At 43.3% G+C, this 20,360-nt stretch overlaps 1 protein-coding gene across 4 annotated transcripts in view; it reads left to right on the top strand.

Annotated features, from left to right (window-relative positions):
* Window positions 1-20,360, top strand: part of LOC124035603 (furin-like) — a 239,223-nt gene that overhangs the window by 52,067 nt on the left and 166,796 nt on the right. The gene's annotated exons all lie outside the window — the stretch shown is intronic.

The raw sequence follows: 20,360 nt of genomic DNA, 5'->3' as shown, positions 1-20,360 counted from the left end.
CCAGTAACCGAGAGGTTGCTAGATTTAATCCCAGAGCTGATTTGGTAAAAATCTGTCGTTCTACCCCTGAACAAGGTAGTTAACCTACTGGTCCTAGGCCGTCATTGTAAATAAGAATTTGTTCGTAACTGACTTGCCTAGTTAAATAAATTAATATCACCAAGGCAGTTTGCCCTGCTAACCATCAGCAGCAGATTTTAATTTAGAATGGAAAATTAATGTGTTTATGTAACAAATGTTAGGGCATCGAATCGTATCGCATCAAACCGAATTGCATCAATTTGTTCCTTTAATCGCACCGAATCATTTCAAACTTAAACATATCGTGTTGGAGCCCATGTATCTAGATTAGAGGTCGACCAACTATGACTTTTCAACACCGATACAAATTCCGATTATTGGAGGATCAATAAAAGCCGATACCGATTAATCGGCCGATTTTCGTATATATAGTTGCAATATTGACAATTACATCAATACTGAATGAACACTTTTATTTTAACTTAATATAATACATCAATAAAATCTATTTAGTCTCAAATAAATAATGAAACATGTTCAATTTGGTTTAAATAATGCAAAAACAAAGTGTTGGAGAAGAAAGTAAAAGTGCAATATTTGCCATGTAAAAAAGCAAACTTTCAAGTTCCCTGCTCAGAACATGAGAACATATGAAAGTTGGTGGTTCCTTTTAACATGAGTCTTCAATATTCCCAGGTAAGAGGTTTTAGGTTGTAGTTATTATAGGAATTATAGGACTATTTCTCTCTATACCATTTGTATTTCATATACCTTTGACTATTGGATGTTCTTATAGGCACTATAGTATTGCCAGCCTAATCTTGGGAGTTGATAGGCTTGAAGTCATAAACAGAGCAATGCTTGAAGCACAGCGAAGAGCTGCTGGCAAATGCAGGAAAGTGCTGTTTGAATGAATGCTTACGAGCCTGCTGCTGCCTACCACCAGTTAGACTGTTATATCAAATCATCATAAATCATAAACTTAATTATAATATAATAGCACACAGAAATACGAGCCTTACGTCATTAATATGGTCAAATCCGGAAACTATCATTTTGAAAACAAAACGTTTATTCTTTCAGTGAAATACGGAACCCTTCCGTATTTTATCTAACGGGTGGCATCCCTAAGTCTAAATATTGCTGTTAACTTATGTCATAATTATGTCCAATTCTGGCAAATTAATTACGGTCTTTGTTAAGAAGAAATGGTCTTCACACAGTTCGCAACGAGCCAGGCATCCCAAACGGCTGCATATACCCTGACTCTGCTTGCACTGAACGCAAGAGAAGTGACCAAATTTCCATAGTTAAAAGAAATTCATGTTAGCAGACAATATTAACTAAATATGCAGGTTTAAAAATATATACTTGTGTATTGATTTTAAGAAAGGCATTGATGCTTATGGTTAGGTACACATTGGTGCAACGACCACCAAAACAGTGGCTGGGAGTGTTCTTTGTTATTGTTTCAAATGCTGATTGCCGCTGTAATAAAGCACAGTGAATGACTGTATAAGATGATTACTATTGAATATTTTGTGCCAACAACTGGAACTTAGTGCCAAGAGGGGAAAATGTTAGTCTGGAGCCCTGCAATGTGTTCTCCAATCTTATTAAACATTTTAGTAAGAGGCTCAGTGTTGTTATCCTTCTAAGGGGAGGGTGCTGAAAACATGTGTGCCAATCATTTTGACCCCTAACTTTTTTAAATGAATTTTGTTACTTGTTGAACAAAATCTCTTTCTCTGAGCAATTGTATTAGTATAAACAAATATAATTAACCAATTGTCTGAGGATATAATATAGCTCAGTAGTTATTTATTATATTTTAGTACTTTAGCTCATCTTTATTAAGGGTGCCAATAATTTTGGACCTGACTGTATGTCACTGCCTCTCCTATTCTTTCTTTCTTTCTTTCTTTCTTTCTTTCTCTATATCTCTCTTTGTCTATTACCCCTGTCTCTCTGCTTCTATCTCTCTGTCTTTTACCTCTCTCTCTATCTCTCTTTGTATTTTACCTCTCTCTCTCTCTCTCTCTCTCTCTCTCTCTCTCTCTCTCTTTGTCGCTTACCTTTCTCGCGCTCTCTCTCTCTTTCTCTTTGTCTTTTACCTCTCTCTCTCACGCTCTATCTCTCTTTGTCACTTACCTCTCTCACGCTCTCTCTCTTTGTCTCATACCTCTCTCTCTATCACTTTTTGTCTATTTCCTCTCTCTCTAGCTCTCTTTGCCTCTTACCTTTCGCTCTCTCTTGGTCTCTTACCTCTCGCTCTATCTCTCTTTGTCTCTTACCTCTCTCACTCTCTGTCTCTTACCTCTTGCCGTATATCTCTGTCTCTTACCTCTTGCTCTATCTCTCTTTGTCTCTTACCTCTCTGGCTTTCGCTCTCTCTCTCTTTGTTTCTTACCTCTCGCTCTCTCTCGCGCTAGGTCTTTGTCTTGTACCTCTCGCTCTCTCTCGCGCTAGGTCTTTGTATTGTAACTCTCGCTCTATCTCTCTTTGTCTTTTACCTCTCTCACTCTATCTCTCTCTGTCTCTTACCTCTTGCTCTATCTCTATGTCTCTTACCTCTCTTTCTCTTACCTCTCTCTCGCTCTCTCTCTTTGTCTCTTACCTCTCGCTCGGTCTCTTTTTGTCGCTTACCTCTATCTCTCACTTTCGCTCTCTGTCTCTTACCTCTCGCTCTCTCTCTCTTTGTCTCTTACCACTTTCTCTCTCTCTCTTACCTCTCACTCTCTCTCTTTGTCTTTTACCTCTCGCTCTCTCTCTTTGTCTCTTACCCTTCACTTTGTTTCTTACCCCTCATATCTCTTTTTGTCTCTTGTCTCTCTCTCTATCTATCATTGTCTCTTACCTCTCGCTCTATCTCTATTTGTCACTTACCTCTCGCTCTATCTCTCTTTGTCTCTTACCTCTTGCTCTCTCTCTCTTTGTCTCTTACCTCTTGCTCTCTCTCTCTCTTTGTCTCTTAGCTCTCGCTCTCTCTCTCACCTTTGTCTCTTACCTCTCATTCTCTCTCTCTCTCTCTTTTACCTCTCTGACTCTCTCTTTTTCTCTTACCCCTCGTTCTATTTCTCTTTGCCTTTTACCTCCCGCTCTATCTCTCTTTGTCTCTTACCTCTCTCTCTCTTTCTCATGTTTGGTAGACAGCACAGCAGCACTCTCAGTTACTTGGTCTCTCCCTCTGTGGTGTGTGTTGGTGTAGGCTACATCTCCTCTCGTTCTGTTCATGGCCACAGATAGAGTTGACTAAAGCCCAGGCAATTAACTGTTTACTGGCACCCTGGTCACGCCACACAGCACTGTGCCGCTCTGCCATCACAACCACCATATTGTTGCCATGGAGAAGGTTGCCAGCCAGCATGTTGTTATCATCAGATAGTGTGTGTGTGTGTGTGTGTGTGTGTGTGTGTGTGTGTGTGTGTGTGTGTGTGTGTGTGTGTGTGTGTGTGTGTGTGTGTGTGTGTGTGTGTGTGTGTGTGTGTGTGTGTGTGTGTGTGTGTGTGTGTGTGTGTGTGTGTGTGTGTGTGTGTGTGTGTGTGTGTGTGTGTGTGTGTGTGTGTGTGTGTGTGTGTGTGTGTGTGTGTGTGTGTGTGTGTCTGTGCTCCCTCCAAGTACACACCCTGCCTCTGGCTTTGTGACGAGAACAATGAGTCTTTGTAGATCACCAGGCCACTTGGCAGATTGGAACACATCCACCTCCATCCTGCTAGTGTTGTTCACTCACATCTTACCTCAGCTCTCTTCTCTTCCCTACTTTTTCTATACCTCCTCCTTCTCATACTTCTTAATAATTGTATCCTTATATAATACATTAAATAAGGACACGTATGGATGGATGTATGTACACGTAAGGATACTCTTCTTCATTAAAACCCTCACCCCCATCCATTACTTCTACCTTTCATTTCAGCCCGCTTTACATCTTTTCCCAACATGCAACTCCTATTTTCACCTCTCCCTCTATCCTCCCATCACCTCCTCTTCTCTTTAACACCTTCCCCATGTGTGCTTGCTCCACCTCCCCTCATCTTCCAGCTCTCCCACTGGCATCGGCTAATGGGGATCCTAATAAATAAAAATCAACCTCTCACTCTCTTGACATGAAGCTCCTTTTCATCTGTTTTGTCCAATCATAAGCATACATGGCTTTGAAGAGTATTTAATGCAATTCTCTCATTGGCAGAATGAATGTCTTTCAGTTCTCGGGAGCTTACTTCAGTCACTCACACAATCTTTTGAAATGATGCGCAGCCAGGAAACTTGAATTGCTAAATATTGAAAACTTCAATTTACTGAATATTAGGAGTACAGTAATATTTCTGGCATTGTTGGAAAGCAAAATTGATCTCCTTTTTAAGGGAATCACTGTTATTTACCCCTATCCTGAGTTTATGATGGTAAAAAAGGAACTGTTTGCCTGAATTGTTTAACCTCTTGCTTCTACCTGGCACGCAGGCGTCCCATCTAGAGCTCTGGAAATGCAAATGCGCTACGCTAAATGCTAATAGTATTAGTTAAAACTCAAACGTTCATTAAAATACACATGCAGGGTATTGAATTAAAGCTACACTCGTTGTGAATCCAGGCAACAAGTCAGATTTCTAAAATGTTTTACGGCGAAAACATAGCACATATTTATGTCAAACCACCACCGCAGACATAGCTCATTAGCATAGCCAAGTAGTAAAAAATATTCAATCAACAAACGCAGGATTTAAAAAAATCATTTCACTAACCTTTTGAAATCTTCATCAGATGACAGTAATATAACATGTTACACAGTACATTCATTTTTTTTCAATAATCTGCTATATATATCCATAAATCTCTGTTTACAATGACGCATCGTTCAAAAAATGCTACTAAAATGTCAGGAGAAATGATGACTCCTCTATCTTGGAGTCGACAGAAACCCAAACTTAACACATAAATATTCCCTTACCTTTGCTGTTCTTCCATCAAAAGACCTGGAAGGGATTATACTTACCAAAACAGCGTTTAGTTTTCAAGTCTGCGTCTTTCGGTTCTCAAAATAGCCACTTTTCGGTCGAAATGTAGGCAAAATTCAAGTGGATGCGCACCAAAACGTCAAAATTATATATTATATGTCGACTAAACTTGTCAAACTATGTTCATAATTAAGCTTTAACATGTTATAAAGGTGTACAGCAATTGTGAGGACGAAGCGAAACACACACGTCTTTTAATTGATCCTGAAGAAAAGAGAGAGCGGGAGCAGAGCGCGCATAAACGTACACTTTTTTTTCACGTGACCGAGACCTTTCGGCACGCTCAACGTCTCGTGAGCGCGCGATTGTCACAATGAGAAGCCCCATTGAAAGCAGGCTTCGCGCTGAACACGTAGGAACTGTTCCCAGAGCGGTAGTTGTTTGGGAAGGCGTTTAAGATGACGTCAAAGTTGGGCCAACTTTTTCCATGACGAGAGATTTTGGGAGAATGCATGCCCTGAGACTTCTGCTTTACATAGAGGCAAAATTTAAACGGTTTTAGAAGCTTTAGAGTGTTTTCTATTCGATAATATTTTTTTATATGCATATATTAGCAACTTTTGACAAAAATTTATCCTGTTTTATATGGGTACCCAATTCCTCCAGAAGGGGCAGTAAACAGGGCTAGGCTTAAGAGGTTAACCTCTACTGGATCAGTGTCCCAAAATTGGGACATTTGCTGCTCAATATGTGATATTTGACTAGAATGGCATTGTAAACAAAAGACAACTTTCCGGGACATAGATATGTCTTATACGGTCAGAAAGCTTAAATGATTGTTATTCTAACTGCAGTGTCCAATTTACAGTAGCTATTAAAGCATGAAAAAAACATGCTATTGTTTGAGGATAGTCCACAACAACAAACACTTTTATCAAGGCAACTGGTTTGAAACATTCACCTCTGACAGTATATAATGTACTTACATTCAGTAATATTGCTCTGATTTGTCATCCTGAAGGTCCCAGAGAAAAAATGTAGCATAGTTTTGTTTGATAAAATCCATTTTTATATCCTAACATGAACATGAATTCCAACTCTTTCAACTTGGAATCAAACAAACTATGACATCTAAAACGCTAAACCTTGTTTCACCCAGTCAAAATTGGTTTCTGTGCAACCCTCAGATACTCTAGAAGGCAGTCAAACATTGTTTCATCATTCCACATTACGTATTGGCTACACAACACCTCTTTTAGATTGAGATTACATTACGCATCGCTCGATTACTTCTACAAAGTTTTCTCCAAATTTAAGAAGTACAACATGGCTACTAAGCTATACACATTTGGATGCTATTTTTGAAGATACTGACTGGGAGAGTGACACGCGCGCGTGAACGTTTGGAAGGAGAAGGTAATATAATTTATATTAATATAATTGCGCATCCAATAAATTGGTCTGCACCACCACTCGTATGGATTCAGGGCTAATCTCTATAGCCAGCCAGCTAATAATTACGATGAGCAACTGGCTAAAGGAAAAGACAAGACAAGACCTCAGATGTTGGAGTTGGTTTCCCGATGCTTGACATAGGAGCTCAGTCAAGATTGCATAAAGTAAAAAGGCGGCACCATTTTTACACCCGCGTCTCCACTTCAATCCTTCCTTTTTGTTTAACTTTACAAGCTTGTCCCTCAACTGCCTCCACTTTTTGTGGCAAGCTTCCCCTTCCATAGATGCGGTAGAGATGTCAATGGAACTCGACCAAAACAATGGAAATGACATTTAAACGTGTGGGGGAAAAATCCCGAATCTCCTCATTGCCTCCCAACAAAATTACCCTACATTTAGTCTATTTTTTATATGTGTATTTCACACTATGTTGAGGTTAAAATCTGAGTATAATGCTTGTGTGTATGTCAACCCCAATACATGTTCATATCATCGTCATCAATCAGCTGCATTATAGTTAAAAACAACTTTGACTACCACCACCGATCTCTGTATGCTAGCTATGCTAACAGCTTATATGAACAGGAGTTGGCGTTTAGCAGTCACTTCTTCTAAACCTGAAAAGGGACAACTTCTAAATGTTATACAGCGAAAACAGCCAAATATATAGAAGCTACATTGTTATCCTGTTACAGTACATCAATCAAGATGGATTTGACAAATATCCACTTATTTAGATCTGATTTGTTGAATGTGTGCCAATCCAGCATCCTGCTAGCTCATCGGTCTGCATTCTATTGCCCATAAATAACGTTTTAGATTCAGGCTAGCAACTGCGTCCACTTCAGCAACACAATGTATTATGGACTAGCACTGGCTAAGCTGGAGAGTGGTGAAAGTTATGCTGAATCTGATTGCGATTGGGCTCTCCTCGAGACGAGCTCTGCCTCTTCAGACTGTCTGCTTCTGTCTCCAGGGTGTGGAGGCACTGACTGATATTTTCCATGTTCAATTTCACATCTTTGTTCGAAAGCTTCAAATGACCCCACTCTGATAGTGACCCCACTCCATTCTGATAGTGACCCCACTGATAGTGACCCCACTCCATTCTGATAGTGACCCCACTGATAGTGATCCCACTCCACTCTGATAGTGACCCCACTGATAATGACCCACTACACTCTGATAGTTACCCCACTCCACTCTGATAGTGACCCTACTGATAGTGAATCCACTCCACTCTGATCGTGACCCCACTCCACTCTGATAGTAATCCCACTCAACTCTGATAGTGACCCCACTCCACTTTGATAATGATCCCACTCTGATAGTGACCCCACTCCACTCTGATAGTGACCCCACTGATAGTGACCCCACTCCACTCTGATAGTTACCCCACTGATAGTGACCCCACTCCACTCTGATAGTGACCCCACTGATAGTGACCCCACTCCACTCTGATAGTTACCCCACTCCACTCTGATAGTGACCCCACTGATAGTTACCCCACTCCACTCTGATAGTGACCCCACTGATAGTTACCCCACTCCACTCTGATAGTGACCCCACTGATAGTGACCCCACTCCACTCTGATAGTGGCTCTACTCTGATACTGAAACCACTCCACTCTGATAGTGACCCCACTGATAGGGACCCCACTCGGCAGAGCACATTGTCTTCCCTGCACTGTATGTAAGCATGTGGATTGTGTGTATGTAAGCATGTGGATTCAGGAGAGAGTCGGGCAGCATAGCAATTTTTTCTTTTTTTTCTTTTTTTTATTTCACCTTTATTTAACCAGGTAAGATAGTTCAGAACAAGTTCTCATTTCCAACTGCAAAGATAAAGCAAAGCAGTGCGACACAAACAACAGCATAGAGTTACACATGAAATAAGCAAGCGTACATTCAATAACACATTAGAAAAATAAAGTCTATATACAGTGTGTGCAAATGGCTTGAAGAGGTAGGCAATAAATAGGATATGGTAGCGAAGTAATTACAATTTAGCAGATTAACACTGGAGTGGTAAATGAGCAGATGATGATGTGCAAGTAGAGATACTGGTGTGCAAAAGAGCAGAAAGTAAATAGAAACAGTATTGGGATGAGGTAGGTAGATTGGGTGGGTTATTTACAGATGTACTATGTACAGCTGCAGCGGTTGGTTAGCTGCTCTGATAGCTGATGTTTAAAGTTAGTGAGGGAAATATACGTTTCCAAGCTTCAGCTATTTTTGCAAGTGGGTCTGGTGATGAATATGTAGCGGGGGCCAGTCAACTAGAGCATTGTGGTAAAATAATCAGAATTCTTTAGGTAACATTGATAAATAAGATGTTTTATTAACTTTTATAAGTATGCTTATGTGGGCAAAGTTACTTGTGCCCTGAGAGGGGAGAGGTCGGGTTAGTCTTATCTGTGAATGTGTCTGTAACTATTCCTAAACCATGTGAAGGGATGGTGTGATTAATGGGGAACCAGTTAGGTGGCTCCACAATGTCTGTGTGCCAGTCTCTCTGTAAGCCATTGGATGAGGTAATGTTTTTGGTCCTAAGTGGTACCAAGAATGAGGTAAGAGCTTCGGTTTAGGAGACCAAACTGAACGATCATTTATAGCTAATGCTATAAATTATGAGATACTCTTTTTTCTGGTAAAAGGTTATTTGTGTAATGTTCCTAAGATCTGTTATTTGTCATGTGAGTTTAAATGGGTGTGTCTTTGCTAATAAGGATCTCAGTTGCCATTATGTTGACACTCTCAGAGAATTCATTTATGGACACTGAATTGATATGAGAGTCACAGGGCTATGGTGAAGCTCATATAATTAAAGATGGACTTTATGATAACTGACTTGTGTGTGGTTTGCTCTCTCATGATTTGGGAATACAGGAAATTTCCACGACAGCATACAGGTCTCAGTGGTGGGTGGTGTAACGGGCTTTGGTAACAAAAAGGTTGGCACTGTGATTGACTGCATCCAGTTTGCTGAGTAGAGTATTGGAAGCTATTTTGTAGATGATATCGCCAAAGTCGAGGATCTGTAGGATAGTCAGTTTTACTTGGGTAAGTTTGGCGGCGTGAGGGAAGGATGCTTTGTTGCGAAATAGAAAGCCGATTCTAGATTTGATTTTGGATTGGAGATGTTTAATATGAGTCTGGAAGGAGAGTTTACAGTCTAGCCAGTCTACACCTAGGTATTTGTAGTTGTCCACATATTCTAGGTCAGAACCGTCCAAGGTAGTGATGCTAGTCGGGCGGGTTGGTGCAGGCAGCGAACGATTGAAAAGCATGCATTTGGTTTTACTAGCTTTTAAGAGCAGTTGGAGGCCACGGAAGGAGTGTTGTATGGCATTGAAGATCGTTTGGAGGTTAGTTAACACAGTGTCCAAAGAAGGGCCAGAAGTATACAGAATGGTGTCGTCTGCATAGAGCGACAATCATTGATATATACAGAGAAAAGAGTCGGCCCAAGAATTTAACCCTGTGGCACCCCCATAGAGACTGCCAGAGGTCCAGACAACAGGCCCTCCGATTTAACACACTGGACTCTGTCTGCAAAGTAGTTGGTGAACCAGGCAAGGCAGTCATTTGAGAAACCAATGCTATTGTCTGCCGATAAGAATGTGGTGATTGACAGAGTCGAAATCCTTGGCCAGGTCGATGAAGACAGCTGCACAGTACTGTCTTTTATTGATGGCGGTTATGATATCGTTTAGTACCATCATGAGCGTGGCTGAGGTGCACCCGTCACCAGCTCGGAAACCGGATTTCACAGCAGAGAAAGTACGGTGGGATTCGAAATGGTCAGTGATCTGTTTATTAACTAGGCGTTCAAAGACTTTAGAGAAGCAGGGCAGGATGGATATACAGTGGGGAAAACAAATATTTGATACACTGCCGATTTTGCAGGTTTTCCTACTTACAAAGCATATAGAGGTCTGTATTTTTATCATAGGTACACTTCAACTGTGAGAGACGGAATCTAAAACAAAAATCCAGAAAATCACATTTTATGATTATTAAGTAATTAATTTGCATTTTATTGCATGCCATAAGTATTTAAAATCAGATTTTTGGACTTTGTGGCTGTGCTAGCTAGTGACCAATCTGCAGAGCTGCCTCCAAAAAAAAGATTCAAGATGCAAAATGCTAACCTGTACTGAGTGCTGGTGGCTGCTACTTCTAGCCAGGTCATTGTGTGTGCTGTGAGAGTTGTGCAGCTGCTGTATCATTCTCAGTCTACATTATGCAGGGAGAGTGCCTAGCCTGTCTGGGGACTGCTCATGTATGAGGAGGATGCACACAGACTGAGAATCTCTCAATACTCACCACTCCTTTTTATTATTTTATGGAATCATCGCAAACCAAGACTGACTGCAATACCACTTGAGCAGTCATCAAACGCCTGTACAAAAAGACAGTTCTCCAAACTATATTTTTCAAATGCTGAATAGCTGCTGGCATTTGTCTCTGAAAGGAAACTTGCATTGTTCATCTTCACACCAAGGAAATCATCATCAACCTAAATTGGTCTGGCACCACTCTTTGCAGAATATAATCTAGAATGAGTAAACATTCTAGGAAACAATGCCAGAGCTGTTCTACTGGAACACAACTGCAACCAGGACTCGATCTTCTCTCTGTTCCTCCTGGATTATTAATCAAACTCTACCGCCTCTCCTCTGCTCTGTTGATTAAACAGGTCTGGCTCTGCCTGGGGAAAGACAGACACCTTTGTTTCAAACAGGAGGAGGCCTCTTTCATCTTGCCTTGATTAAAGGAGCACAACATCAGCTCACATCTTCCTTCATGTGTTTAACTGCAACTCCCAGGGAACTCAACACAGAGAGAGAATGAAAGCGTCCACTGATGTGTGGGTTAGCTATTAAGTCATGCTGGAGAAGAGCTAGAGAATACTAAAGCACCAGCACCATTCCTTTCCAAACACTCAACATGTTGAATTTATGAAAGTTGTTCTCTCTCTCTCTCTCTCTCTCTCTCTCTCTCTCTCTCTCTCTCTCTCTCTCTCTCTCTCTCTCTCTCTCTCTCTCTCTCTCTCTCTCTCTCTCTCTCTCTCTCTCTCTCTCTCTCTCTCTCTCTCTCTCTCTCTCTCTCTCTCTCTCTCTCTCTCTCTCTCTCTCTCTCTCTCTCTCTCTCGAGCAGGCTACTAGGAAGCAGTTATGTGTAAGGGATTAACCATGCAATGGCATGTACAGTAAAGTTTTTTTTAACCCTGTAGCTCTACTGTTTACTGGATGTTTGTGCAGGAGGAAGTGCTTACCAAAAACTGTAGCAGATGTTTTGACTTCTTTATGTGTTTGCCCACTGTGGCTATGGTGTCGTGTGGGAAGGAGATGCCTTTTCCCTGTTGTACAGACAGTAATAGGACTAGCCTATCCTCCATCTGTCTAGCTGTACTGGACTGGACTCTCAATGTGGCACCGTTATAGGATGCCACCTTAACAACAAGTCAGTTCATCAAATTTCAGCCCTGCTAGAGCTGAGCTGGTCAACTGTAAGTGCTGTTATTGTGAAGTGGAAACGTCTAGGAGCTACAACGGCCTAGCCGCGAAGTGGTAAGCCATACAAGCTCACAGAACGAAACCGCCAAGTGCTGAAGCGCATAGCGTGTAAAAATCGTCTGTCTTCGGTTGCAACACTCACTACTGAGTTCCAAACTGCCCCAGGAAACAACATCAACACAAGAACTGTTCATCAGGGGTGGCAGGTAGCCTAGTGGTTAGAGCGTTGGGCCAGTAACTGAAAGGTTGCTAGGTCGAATCCCCAAGCTGACAAGGTAAAGAATCTGTCGTTCTGCCCCTGAACAAGGCAGTTAACCCACTATGTATAGGCCATCATTGTAAATATAAATTTGTTCTTAACTGACTTGCCTAGTTAAATAAAGGTTCAATTTAAAAATATTAAATCGGGCGCTTTATGAAATCAGTTTCCATGGCTGAGCAGCCACACACAAGCCTAAGATCAGCAAATGCAATGCCAAACATTGGCTGGAGTGGTGTAAAGTGTGCTGCCATTGGACTCTGGAGCAGTGGAAACGTGTTGTCTGGAGTGAAGAATCATGCTTCACCTTCTGGCAGTCCGATGGATTTGGTGGATGCCAGGAGAATGCTACCTGTCTGAAAACATTGAGCCAACTGTAAAGTTTAGGTGGAGGAGGAATAATGGTCTGGGGCTTTTTTTCATGTTTTGGGCTCAGCACCATAGTTCAATTCTGAAGAAAAATCTTAATGCTACATACAATAGCATTCTAGATGATTCTGTGCTTTCAACTTTGTGGCAAATGTTTGGGGAATGCTCTTTCCTGTTTCACCTTGACAATGCCCCCATGCACAAAACAAAGCCCATACAGAAATGGTTTGTCAAGATCGGTGTGGAAGAAATTGACTGGCCTGCACAGAGCCCTGTTCTCAACCCCATCAAACACTTTTGGGATGAATTTGAACGCCGACTGTGAGCCAGGCCTAATCTAGAGTGTCCGACCTTACTAATGCTCTTGTGGCTGAATGGAAGCAGGTCACCTCAGCGATGTTCCAACTTCTAGTGGAAAGCCTTCCCAGAAGAGTGGAGGCTGTTGTTACAGCCAAAGGGGGACCAACTCCATATTAATGCTCATGATTTTGGAATGAGATGTTTGACAAGCAGGTGTCCACATACTAGTGTATGTCTGTTTAGAGCTGATGGGCAGTGGCCATCTGCACTTGCAGTCTGTATTACAGAGTCGCCTAATGATAACTGGAATTTTGGGAGATGGGAAAAGTGTCTTGACAATTTAGTACAGTAGAGGTTCAACCTTCCAGAATGTTGTAATCTGAGGAGAAACACTGAGTTTCCTGAAGGGGGCCTCCCGGGTGGCGCAGTGGCTAAGGGCTCTGTACCACAGTGCCAGCTGTGCCACCAGAGACTCTGGGTTCGCGCCCAGGCTCTGTTGTAACCGGCCGTGACCGGGAGGTCCGTGTGGTGACGCACAATTGGCCTAGCATCATCCAGTTTAGGGAGGGTTTCGCCGGTAGGGATATCCTTGTCTCATCACGCACCAGCGACTCCTGTGGCGTGGGGCGCAGTGTGCGCTAACCAAGGTCGCCAGGAGCACGGTGTTTCCTCCGACATCCGGGTTGGATGTACGCTGTGTTAAGAAGCAGTGCGGCTTGGTTGGGTTGTGTATCGAAGGACGCATGACCTTCAACCTTCGTCTCTCCTGAGCCCATATGGGAGTTGTAGCGATGAGACAAGATAGTAGCTACTAACAATACCACGAAATTGGGGAGAAAAAGGGGTAAAAAATTAAACTAAAAAAAAAACACACAAAAAAAGTTTCCTGAAGGGAGAAAGTCATGTGAACTACCCAAATAAAGTGCATCGCCCCATTTATCACCATTATTAGGATTATCATGGGACCTCACAATAACCACTCTGTTCCTCCATATTTTCTCCGTTGCCATCTACACACACACACGCACACACACAAATAATCAAGTGATAACGTTTCGCTTTAATTTTATACCACATTAATTTCATGCTCGGTGCAGTGAACATTCCAGACTCCGCAGTACCCTAATGAGGCTCCTCAAACATTAGCAGATGAATAATCAGCTCAACACTTCTTAGTGCCATAATAAATCAATTATACACTACCAGCTTCTCTCTTTCTCTGTTTTTTCTGTGCCTGTTTGTTGTTTTGGCTGCCAACAGAGCAGTGAGACTTGGCCATGTGATCACACAGAGCAGTGCTAAAATGAAATGATTATAAATGTCATGCCCTTTGCAACGGTAGGACATCTCTACTTAAATAGCACTGTAACAAAGTCTACCTGACATGGCTGAATGTCATCCCAGATAAGCTCCCCGCCCTTTTACCTTTGATACCTATGGTGAGTCTTAGCAGCAGGAAGCTAGTCTGTTCGTGTCCTCTGTGTGTGTGGATTGTGTCTATGTTCGGTCCATGTTTATGTGTGTGCCCTGGCATGTGTCACCGTGGTCAATCCGCTTTGCATTGCTCCATTTCTCCATCACCCGATGGCACAGGACCAGTTTGGCTAGGCTCAGTTCAGCACTGGTCCTTCCTGGGGTGATATGAGGGCGTCCTGGAGGAGCCTGTGTAGAAACAAAAGCCTATTCTCCTTACATAGACAAGACCTGCAGAGGTGTCGGGAATGTCCTGCTGCCGCCCTTCTCTGCAGGCTGCAGACTGTCACACTCTCTGATGTCCTTAGATCCCATAGCTCCCAGGGTCTGTGGTGCTGTGCTGTAAAGTAATGTACCAGCCATTTCAAAAGGGCCTGTGTGGTTCAAAGCAACACCCCCCCCCCCTTCCTCCTCTCCTCCGTGCCACAGCCTCTATAACAGCCTGTCCTTGGTCCTTGAGCTGAGGCCTGTCTGTCTGGAGGCTTGGCTTCTCTTCCACAATGTCTGATGGGTCACAATCAACCTAATGTTCATATGATATGTAGGAACGGGAGGTTTTCCTGACCACGTGACTAGAATAAACACTAGGTCCTAGTTATAGGAGACAGTATAAGGCCAGTTTTTCCTGTACATGTGATCCTATAAGGAAAAACTCACTAGCTAGCTAGCCTTTATATTGTCTAGTCATATGATGTCCTATATTACTTTGACAGGATGAGGTCACAGGGATTGGCGGTGTAATATAATATAATATAATACCATAATAATAATCTTGTGACAAACCTAAGAGCTCTTGGCCCCAGAACAAGACTTAATGTCAGCTGGTCTACCTTAATAAATGCAACTGACCTCACTTGGAACTCTATTTCAGAGAAATGGATTTGAAGTCTATAGTGAGCTGAAATGGTGCTTAGGACCTAAGTTTTTCAAAATTCCTGACATTTAATCCTAGTAGAAATTCCCTGTCTTAGGTCAGTTAGGATCACCACTTTATTTTAAGAATGTGAAATGTCAGAATAATAGTAGAGAGAAGGATTTATTTCAGCATTTCTTTCTTTCATCACATTCACAGTGGGTCAGAAGTTTACATACGCTCAATTTGTATTCGGTAGCATTGCCTTTAAATTGTTTAACTTGGGTCAAATGTTTCAGGTAGCCTTCCACAAACTTCCTAAAATAAGTTGGGTGAATTTTGGCCCATTCCCACTGACAGAGATGGTGTAACTGAGTCAGGTTTGTAGGCCTCCTTGCTCGCTCACGCTTTTTCAGTTCTGCCCCCATAATTTTCTATAGGATTAAGGTCAGGGCTTTGTGATGGCCACTTCAATACCTTGACTTTGTTGTCCTTAAGCCATTTTGCCACAACTTTGGAAGTATGCTTGGGGTCATTGTCCATTTGGAAGACCCATTTGCAACCAAGCTTTAACTTCCTGACTGATGTCCTGAAATGTTGCTTCAATATATCCACATAATTTTCCCTCCTTCATGATGCCATCTATTTTGTGATGTACCTCAGTCCCTCCTGCAGCAAAGCACCCCCACAACATGAGGCTGCCAACCCCGTGCTTCACGATTGGGATTTTGTTCTTCGGCTTGCAAGCCTCCCCCTTTTTCCTCCAAACATAACGATGGACATTATGGCCAACCAGTTCTATTTTTGTTTCCTCAGACCAGAGGACATTTCTCCAAAAAGTACGATCTTTGTCCCCATGTGCAGTTGCAAACTGTAGTCTGGCTTTTTTATGGTGGTTTTGGAGCAATGGCTTCTTCCTTGCTCAGTGGCCTTTCAGGTTATGTCGATATGAGACTCGTTTTACTGTGGATATAGATACTTTTGTACCTGTTTCCTCCAGCATCTTCACAAGGTCCTTTGCTGTTGTTGATTGATTTGCACTTTTCGCACCAAAATGCGTTCATCTCTAAGAGACAGAACATGTCTACTTCCTGAGCGGTATGACGGCTGCATGGCCCCATGGTGTTTATACTTGCGTACTATTGTTTGTACAGATGAATATGGTACATTCAGGAGTTTGGAAATTGCTCCCAAGGATTTTTTTTATTTTTTATTTTTTTTATTTCACCTTTATTTAACCAGGTAGGCTAGTTGAGAACAAGTTCTCATTTGCAACTGCGACCTGGCCAAAATAAAGCATAGCAGTGTGAACAGACAGCACAGAGTTACACATGGAGTAAACAATTAACAAGTCAAAAACACAGTATAAAAAAATGGGCAGTCTATATACAATGTGTGCAAAAGGCATGAGGAGGTAGGCGAATAATACAATTTTGCAGATTAACACTGGAGTGATAAATGATCAGATGGTCATGTACAGGTAGAGATATTGGTGTGCAAAAGAGCAGAAAAGTAAATAAATAAAAAGACAGTAAAAAACAGTATAAAAACAGTATGGGAATGAGGTAGGTGAAAATGGGTGGGCTATTTACCAATAGACTATGTACAGCTGCAGCGATCGGTTAGCTGCTCGGATAGCTGATGTTTGAAGTTGGTGAGGGAGATAAAAGTCTCCAACTTCAGCAATTTTTGCAGTTCGTTCCAGTCACAGGCAGCAGAGTACTGGAACGAAAGGCGGCCAAATGAGGTGTTGGCTTTAGGGATGATCAGTGAGATACACCTGCTGGAGCGCGTGCTACGGATGGGTGGTGACATCGTGACCAGTGAACTGAGATAAGGCGGAGCTTTACCTAGCATGGACTTGTAGATGACCTGGAGCCAGTGGGTCTGGCGACGAATATGTAGCGAGGGTCAGCCGACTAGAGCATACAAGTCGCAGTGGTCGGTGGTATAAGGTGCTTTAGTGACAAAACGGATGGCACTGTGATAAACTGCATCCAGTTTGCTGAGTAGAGTGTTGGAAGCCATTTTGTAGATGACATCACCGAAGTCGAGGATTGGTAGGATAGTCAGTTTTACTAGGGTAAGCTTGGCGGCGTGAGTGAAGGAGGCTTTGTTGCGGAATAGAAAGCCGACTCTTGATTTGATTTTCGATTGGAGATGTTTGATGTGAGTCTGGGAGGAGAGTTTGCAGTCTAGCCAGACACCTAGGTACTTATAGATGTCCACATATTCAAAGTCGGAACTATCCAGGGTGGTGATGCTAGTCGGGGATGCGGGTGCAGGCAGCGATCGGTTGAAAAGCATGCATTTGGTTTTACTTGCGTTTAAGAGCAGTTGGAGGCCACAGAAGGAGTGCTGTATGGCATTGAAGCTCGTTTGGAGGTTAGATAGCACAGTGTCCAATGACGGGCCAAAAGTATATAGAATGGTGTCGTCTGCGTAGAGGTGGATCAGGGAATCGCCCGCAGCAAGAGCAACATCATTGATATATACAGAGAAAAGAGTCGGCCCAAGAATTTAACCCTGTGGCACCCCCATAGAGACTGCCAGAGGACCGGACAGCATGCCCTCCGATTTGACACACTGAACTCTGTCTGCAAAGTAATTGGTGAACCAGGCAAGGCAGTCATCCGAAAAACCGAGGCTATTGAGTCTGCCGATAAGAATATGGTGATTGACAGAGTCGAAAGCCTTGGCGAGGTCGATGAAGATGGCTGCACAGTACTGTCTTTTATCGATGGCGGTTATGATATCGTTTAGTACCTTGAGTGTAGCTGAGGTGCACCCGTGACCGGCTCGGAAACCAGATTGCACAGCGGAGAAGGTACGGTGGGATTCGAGATGGTCAGTGACCTGTTTGTTGACTTGGCTTTCGAAGACCTTAGATAGGCAGGGCAGGATGGATATAGGTCTATAACAGTTTGGGTCCAGGGTGTCTCCCCCTTTGAAGAGGGGGATGACTGCGGCAGCTTTCCAATCCTTGGGGATCTCAGACGATATGAAAGAGAGGTTGAACAGGCTGGTAATAGGGGTTGCGACAATGGCGGCAGATAGTTTCAGAAATAGAGGGTCCAGATTGTCAAGCCCAGCTGATTTGTACGGGTCCAGGTTTTGCAGCTCTTTCAGAACATCTGCTATCTGGATTTGGGTAAAGGAGAACCTGGAGAGGCTTGGGCGAGGAGCTGCGGGGGGGGGCAGAGCTGTTGGCCGAGGTTGGATTAGCCAGGCGGAAGGCATGGCCAGCCGTTGAGAAGTGCTTATTGAAGTTTTCGATAATCATGGATTTATCGGTGGAGACCGTGTTACCTAGCCTCAGTGCAGTGGGCAGCTGGGAGGAGGTGCTCTTGTTCTCCATGGACTTCACAGTGTCCCAGAACTTTTTGGAGTTGGAGCTACAGGATGCAAACTTCTGCCTGAAGAAGCTGGCCTTAGCTTTCCTGACTGACTGCGTGTATTGGTTCCTGACTTCCCTGAACAGTTGCATATCACAGGGGCTATTCGATGCTATTGCAGTCCGCCACAGGATGTTTTTGTGCTGGTCGAGGGCGGTCAGGTCTGGAGTGAACCAAGGGCTGTATCTGTTCTTGGTTCTGCATATTTTGAACGTAGCATGCTTATCTAAAATGGTGAGGAAGTTACTTTTAAAGAATGACCAGGCATCCTCAACTGACGGGATGAGGTCAATGTCCTTCCAGGATACCCGGGCCAGGTCGATTAGAAAGGCCTGCTCACAGAAGTGTTTTAGGGAGCGTTTGACAGTGATGAGGGGTGGTCGTTTGACTGCGGCTCCGTGGCGGATACAGGCAATGAGGCAGTGGTCGCTGAGATCCTGGTTGAAGACAGCGGAGGTGTATTTGGAGGGCCAGTTGGTCAGGATGACGTCTATGAGGGTGCCCTTGTTTACAGAGTTAGGGTTGTACCTGGTGGGTTCCTTGATGATTTGAGTGAGATTGAGGGCATCTAGCTTAGATTGTAGGACTGCCGGGGTGTTAAGCATATCCCAGTTTAGGTCACCTAACAGAACAAACTCTGAAGCTAGATGGGGGGCGATCAATTCACAAATGGTGTCCAGGGCACAGCTGGGAGCTGAGGGTGGTCGGTAGCAGGCGGCAACAGTGAGAGACTTATTTCTGGAGAGAGTAATTTTCAAAATTAGTAGTTCAAACTGTTTGGGTATGGACCTGGAAAGTATGACATTACTTTGCAGGCTATCTCTGCAGTAGACTGCGACTCCGCCCCCTTTGGCAGTTCTATCTTGACGGAAGATGTTATAGTTGGGTATGGAAATCTCTGAATTTTTGGTGGCCTTCCTGAGACAGGATTCAGACACGGCAAGGACATCAGGGTTAGCAGAGTGTGCTAAAGCAGTGAGTAAAACAAACTTAGGGAGGAGGCTTCTGATGTTGACATGCATAAAACCAAGGCTTTTTCGATCACAGAAATCAACAAATGAGGGTACCTGGGGACATGCAGGGCCTGGGTTTACCTCCACATCACCCGCGGAACAGAGAAGGAGTAGTATGAGGGTGCGGCTAAAGGCTATCAAAACTGGTCGCCTAGAGCGTTGGGGGCAGAGGATAAGAGGAGCAGGTTTCTGGGCATGGTAGAATATATTCAGGGCATAATGCGCAGACAGGGGTATGGTGGGGTGCGGGTACAGCGGAGGTAAGACCAGGCACTGGGTGATGATGAGAGAGGTATCTCTGGACATGCTGGTTGTAATGGGTGAGGTCACCGCATGTGTGGGAGGTGGGACAAAGGTGGTAACAGGGGTATGCAGAGTGGATCTAGGGGCTCCATTGTGAACTGAAACAATGATAACTAACCTGAACAACAGTATACAAGGCATATTGACATTTGAGAGAGACATACAGTGAGGCATACAGTAATCACAGGTGTTGAATTGGGAAAGCTAGCTAAAAACAGTAGGCGAGGCTAATCAGCTAGCACAACAAACAGCAGGTAAAATGGCGTTGACTAGGCAACTGGGCCGACAGATAAAACAAACAAGCAGAATGGAGTACCGTGATTAATGGACAGTCCAGTGTGCGTCAGCTATGTAGCCAAGAGATCAGTGTCCAGGGGGCAGCGGTGGATGGGCAGGGAAGCTGGACTGGCGCGTGTTATCCAGGTTTAAAAAGAAACTAACA

This window comes from Oncorhynchus gorbuscha, linkage group LG01 (genome assembly GCF_021184085.1).
Source record: "Oncorhynchus gorbuscha isolate QuinsamMale2020 ecotype Even-year linkage group LG01, OgorEven_v1.0, whole genome shotgun sequence".
Taxonomy (NCBI): domain Eukaryota; kingdom Metazoa; phylum Chordata; class Actinopteri; order Salmoniformes; family Salmonidae; genus Oncorhynchus; species Oncorhynchus gorbuscha.
Note: the sequence above shows the minus strand (reverse complement) of the source record. Positions and strands in the feature narration are given on the sequence as shown.